This window comes from Dipodomys spectabilis, unplaced genomic scaffold (assembly GCF_019054845.1).
Source record: "Dipodomys spectabilis isolate Male_0828 unplaced genomic scaffold, ASM1905484v1 ptg000076l, whole genome shotgun sequence".
Lineage (NCBI taxonomy): Eukaryota > Metazoa > Chordata > Mammalia > Rodentia > Heteromyidae > Dipodomys > Dipodomys spectabilis.
This window is the reverse complement of record NW_024870753.1, coordinates 5,638,995-5,645,268: the sequence shown is the minus strand read 5'-3', so window position 1 is coordinate 5,645,268 and position 6,274 is coordinate 5,638,995.

The following is a 6,274-nucleotide window of genomic DNA, read 5'->3' as shown; positions in this document are numbered from 1 at the left end:
TTCTCCGACTACCCCGCTCCCCCCTCCTCTTTCCTTATGGCGCCAGTCGCTGGAAGTTCGCGTGGGAACCGGCGGGTGTTTTTCAAGAAGGATCTGGAAGTGTTAGGTTCTGGTTGAGAAATCCTTCCCTTTGCTCAAACACGGGGTGACCCCGCCCCACGGCCATCACAGCCGACATTCGCCACCTCCACTCCACCCCCCCCCCCCACTTCCCGGGTTCTTAAAAAGAGAACTGAAAGCTGTGGGACACGGGACACCGGACGGGGGGGGGGGGCTGAGGGAGAGCTGCGGCGGGAGCCCCCTGCCCCCCTCCCGCCACCGCAGGGGGGTCGCGCAGCCTCGGGACGCCTTCCCAGCTGGGACTGTGTTCGGAGGCTGATGAGCAGCGAGCCCACCGAGAGACACCGACCTCCGGTGTCACGATCGGTGAGGACTTCCCTAGAAAATATTCCGAAGAGCTTAAAAGACCTTAAAACCCTTGGATCCGGTCATTCCACTCCTGGGACTCTGCCCTAGGAGTAAGAAATACAGTTAAAAATGTGTCGGCAGCTGCGGCATCACCGTGATCTTTGGGAAACTCAAAGGACAATGACGTGGGGTCGGATACATTAGGATCCTAAACCATGCAAAAGTGATGATCCACGTTTATCTGGACATGTGAGCAGAGAAAGGGGACATTAAACAGCATATATTGCAAATACATAGACACCTATAAAATAAAACCTCAGCAAGGATCGCTTTTGAGTTACAGGTGATTTAAAACTAACAATGTATACCAGTTTCCTCAAATTCCAAAAGTATAGAAAAAGTGCCAGAAGATGAGGAAAATCACTAGATGGTGTGTGGTTTCTAAATTTCATTTTTTTGCACTTTTAAAAAATGCAGAAGAGCACAAGTTTAGCATATGGGAAGGCCTGGATTAAATCCACCAAACTGAACACAAAATGTATACATTTGCTACAATGTGTGTGTTAGGGTTTTGTTGTTTTTTTTTTTATTACTGTTATTTTGTTTATAGTGCTAGGGTTCAAATCTAGAGCTTTGATGCTAAGCAAGCCTTTACCACTGAGCCATTTACTGTAAGACAAGTTAAGTATGTTTAAAAGAAAAGAACCTGAAGATCCTGACCAAAGCACCTAGGCCTGTCAGGGTTCTCTCTGCAGGCAAAATTGTAGTAGTGTCTCTATACTACCAGGGCTTTGATTCACTGACAAGTCATAAATATTCATTTCCACAATAAATATTTGATAAGCCCCTACTATGCACCAGGTACTGTTCTAAGTTCATGGGTGAATTAGAGCAATCCTCTGTGCAAGCAGAGCACATACTTGAGGACAAAGAAGAGAGCAAATGACAGTAACAAATCCAGCTACTCAGGAGACTGAGGCAGGAACACTGTTGGTTTGAGGCCAGCCAAACACTCCTGGAGCTTAACTGTAGACTACCCCCATTCCCCTGTGCTGCCTTTCATCTGGCAATATATTGATAAAAAGAATCCAGAAAGGATCCTTCCCATTTGCAAGGTCGCCAGGGCTTAACTTGTGAATCTGCAACACTCTGGGTGTACAGATCTTGGGTGAGGGCAGCAGTCCCAGATTTTCTTGAGGTTTCAGGTCTGCAGAACTTTCCTCAATTCCTGCTCCACCCCCTAAGAAGGGAACAGCATGACCTGTTATGAATAGGCCCTTTCTAAGAACTGGCAGAGGGGAGAGAAAGCCCTTTTGTTGGCTCTAGCAGTCAGCATAAAAGGAAAGAATGCTGGGTCTCAACGCTGGACTTGAGAAATGGAGACCTCCACCCAAAAGTGGAGGGCTCAGGCAGTGCCTTTGGCTTTTAGCGAAGGTCTAGTTACTGCTTTCTCTGTAATTGTACACAAAAAGTTCAACCCAACCTTGGTCCTGAAGAGTGGGGTCATAAGTCTCAGATGACTCCTAATGCCTCAGAGACCATCATTCCCAAACTCAAGTGCTGAATGGACCAAACAGCTATTTACCAAGCAGCTTTGGCCAAGCCCAGTTCCAATGTAAGGCACTGGGGCTTTGTGAAATTTGGGGTGAGAGGGAACCCCTGCTGGCTCAGGGGCATTAGAATGAACCAAAGACTGCACCAAGAGGAGGATACTATAAAAACTGCAATGAGGCCAGCACCAGTGGCTCACTTCTGTAATCTTAGCTTCTCAAGAGGCTGAGAGGCTGTAATGTGAGGATTGTGGTTCGAAGCCAGCACAGGAAGGAAAATCCATGAGACTTATCTCCAATAAATTACTCAGTAAAAGCCAGAAGTGGCACTGTAGCTCCAAGTGGTAGAGCACTGACCTTGAGCACAAAGAAGCTCTGAATTCAAGCCCCAGGACCAGCAAAATAAAACAACAACTGATTCCTGGCACCACTAAAACAAGCAAGGACAAGGCATTGGCAGTTCTCAGCACTCAGAAGGCTGAGGCAGGATAGTCCCAAGTTCAAGGAGAAACTGCAGGGGTGTGACTTAAGCCTGAGGCCCTGAAATTGAATTCTAGTACACCAGTAACAAAAACAAACAACAAGGATGCCCTAGGCTGAGTATCTCTAGTGAGCATTAATGAGACTGAGATCTAATCTCAGTACAGCCAGAAAAAAATAAATAAAAGGCAAGCACTTTGATGTGAACAAGTTCTACCCTTGCATTGGGTGCCTCAGAAAAATGACCTAAAACTCTTGAGTCTACAGGAGCCAAGTCTAATTTACATTGTTCTAACACTGCACAATCTTGTTGGGTTTGGCTTCTTCAATATTCTAAATAATAGGAAGAAGAGCCAAGGATAGTGGGTCATGCCTGCCTGTAAACCCACTCTAGAGGCTGATGTCAGGAAATTTATGATTTGGAGCTCAAGGTTCAAGGCCAACCAGGTCAACTCAATCAATACAAAAGTGGGTATAGTGCCTCAAGCCTGTCATCCAGCAACAATACTGTAAATAGGAGGATTGTGATCCAGGCTGGCCCAGGCACAAATTCAAATCATATTGAGAAAAAAAATAACAAAGGCAAAAAGAAGGGCTGGGGGTGACTTGAATGTTTAGACTGCCTGGCCAGCAAGTGCAAGGCCAAGTTAAAACAAACAAACCTCGGAGACAAGGAAGAACAACTTTGACCACGTGGGCAGGACTTTCTGCCAGAGACAGATCAGTCACTTTCCATTTCCTAAAACTGAGCTTTCACCATTCATTCTAGGAGACAGCTGCAATACATTCAGGCTCTGCTTCTGGTTTCCTGCAGCCGTGTGATGGGTGTGATGGAACCCTGAGAGCTTTCCAGGAAAGGAGTCTGGGCATCAGGTTGCAGGACACAAGCAGATAAATAATTTATCAGATCAAATCTGTGCCTCTACTGATCACTGAAAAAGAGCCAGCCAGCCCAGTGGTTCTCGTATTCAAGAAAGCTGAGCCCTCTGGCTAAGAAATCCAGATGCAACCAATTGGCTTTTGCCCATCTCTGGCTCTATAGAGATTACATACAGCTCCCCAGTCCTTATCAGAAATAGTTCTCATTAACTGAAAGAACTCTTCTCTCTATACTCTTGGCTTACAACTCATGCCTTCTCACAATATTCCAGTGATCCTCCACAAGATCGTTTTCTTATTCACTTTTTCTATAAAAATTATCTTTTAATTCCATCTAGTTTTAATAATTCTAAAAGATGTCTCAGAAACCCACTACTTTTGTATTGGATATGTGTTGCATCTTTTTGCTTTTTCTCTTCCTTGTAATGCTGGAGATCAAATCTAGGTCCTTGAACATACTACACAGTGCTCTACTACTGAGCTATATCCCCAGCCCTTTAAAAAAAAAATGTGAATAGTCAATTGCAAAATGCAAAACTTGGAATGGTGTTGTGGCTCAAGTGGTAGAGTGCTAGCCTTGCTCACAGAGAAGCTCAGGGACAGTGCCCAGGACCTGAGTTCAAGCCCCAGAACTGGAAAAAAAAACAAACAGCTCATTAGTTTTATTAGTTCCTCATTGTCAGTTATTCAAGAAAAAGAAGCCTTGTTCTTTTTTTTCTTTTTGTCGGTTGTGGGGCCTCAACTCTGGATGTGGGCGGTCCCTCAGCTCTTCAGCTCAAGGCTAGTGCTCTACCACTTGAGCCACAATGCCATTTCCGGCTTTTTCAACTTATATGGTGCTGAGGAATCAAATCTAGGGTCTCATGCATGCAAGGCAAACACTCTACCACTGAGCCACCTTCCCAGCCCCAGAAGCCATATTCTTTAGGGCTGGGGCCAAAATAACCGTGTGCCAGCTAGGGGTCCAAAAGTTGGGCTCAGGTGTACCCAGTCCTACATTTGTTAAGTGAATTGTTTCTATTTTGCCTGTATTTATACTAGCAAGAATAAACTTTCTCAAAACTTCATCATGGTGTCATTTAAAGACACTAAAGTCAAAAGATGTGTGTTCCAGTTTTGATTTTGACACATACTAGCCAGATGACTAGAAAGAGCTTCCTATTCATTCAGGTTAGCATACAATGGAGTTTAAGTATAACAATAAAACGCTTTACTCAGTGTCTCATGGGAACTCAGAAGTGAGACCCAATGTTGACCCAGCTAAAATAGGGAAGTCAGAAAATACCAGGTGTCCCTGTGGGGTAAAAGATGAGAAGAAGCCAGATCAGCAAAGTTAGGAATATTTTAGTCAGTACCACCTAAGGGCAAAAGTATAGAGTTGAATTCAATGTCATTGGTTCAAAGTAATGGGGGGAGGGTAGGAATGAAGAGGGCCAAGTCATGATGTCTGTTGGGTATGACATTCGGTAGCTTGGACTTGACCTTTTAAGTTAGTGGTTATCAACCAAATGTGCTGGAGCACACTGATGTTACAAATTCTTTCCCAGTGTGCTGGCAAAGCTTGATCTGTGTTTATAAAGCTTGTATGTAAATGTATTAAATTAAAATGTGCCAGTAAATAAGCAAAAGGCATGAAACACAGTCTAAAGTAAAGCAAGAGTCAAAGAAAGACTAACTTCTCAAAGTGTTTAAGACCTTTGTGTCATGGGCTATTTGAAAACAGCCAGCTTAAGAGTTCACCTCTGCCATGGCTGGAGGAACACAGGGGACAGATTGTCCTATTGGTTTTATCTAGGTTTTCTCCAGGTGCAGATGCTGGTGAAGGAGCTTTGTCTTGAAACACACCATCTTCCTCTTGTCTCAGGCCACTGAAAGGTTCAAATGGGATAATTACGTACAACCCAGCAAGGTCTCAGGAAAGGAACTAGATGGTGGGAACAGAGGGCCAGGGAGAAAGAACTGGGAAAGAAAATCTCAACTATTTCCATATTCTATCATTCTGTAGAAGCTTTTGAGGAGTGTATTGGCATATGCTTTAGCCGTCAGTGTTGGTGTGGTATGTCCTCGGGACAGATACTGATGAGTAACTGACCCTTGCTCTAGCCTCAGGTCCACAGAAGAGAGAACTTGGGGCAGGCCGTTTTATCTTGGGAGGTGAGAGTGATAAATGTGTCTGTGTTCAAGGTACACATCCTATAGTCTTCAGTGCCAGTTCAGATAAGGCCGTCCCAGTATGCATCTAGACTAAATCGGTGGCAAAACCATTCCAGTGCGAAGTGTAAAAACAGCCTTCAAGGGAAGCAGCTGTGCCGCCTGAAAGTTGGATGCAAATCCTCATTTGACATTTTCACCTGTGGTTGTGGCCCCTCTGCTGTGGCACTGGAAGCTAGCAACACCTATCTACTTTAACCTTTTTGTCATACATTTTGATTATACTTAAGCCTCCCCATTTTCTTTATATTTTAAGTTCATTTGTCCAAGTAGTGTTATCCTGTGAATCACAATCTTATTCATTTTAATATAGCAGCTAGACAATCTGTGAACTCCTTCAGGCATGCCACCAAAATCCTTACTCCATTAACAGGTTTTAATTCTGGTGGGTTAAGGTGTAAAACACTTTTAACAGGTCTGTGGCCACACAGGAGAGAACTGAGAAAACACTACTGGGTGTAGGAAAGACTGAAGGAAGCTATTGCTTAGTCTGGAAGACAACTGAAAAGCAAGCACAGGTTGATCCTTCATAAACTCAGTAAATCAAAACCTAGGGTCCAAAAGATACCTCAGGTTGAATGAACAGTGGAGGGTAAGAACTCTGAAGTAAAGCTGGATCCAAATCCTACAACGATCACTTAATGTATAATCAACCTTGGGCATCATACTCAGTCTTTGAGCCTCTTAGCCAATAGTAATATAGGGATACAGCTACATAAAAAAGCACCTAGATTAATGGATGGAAA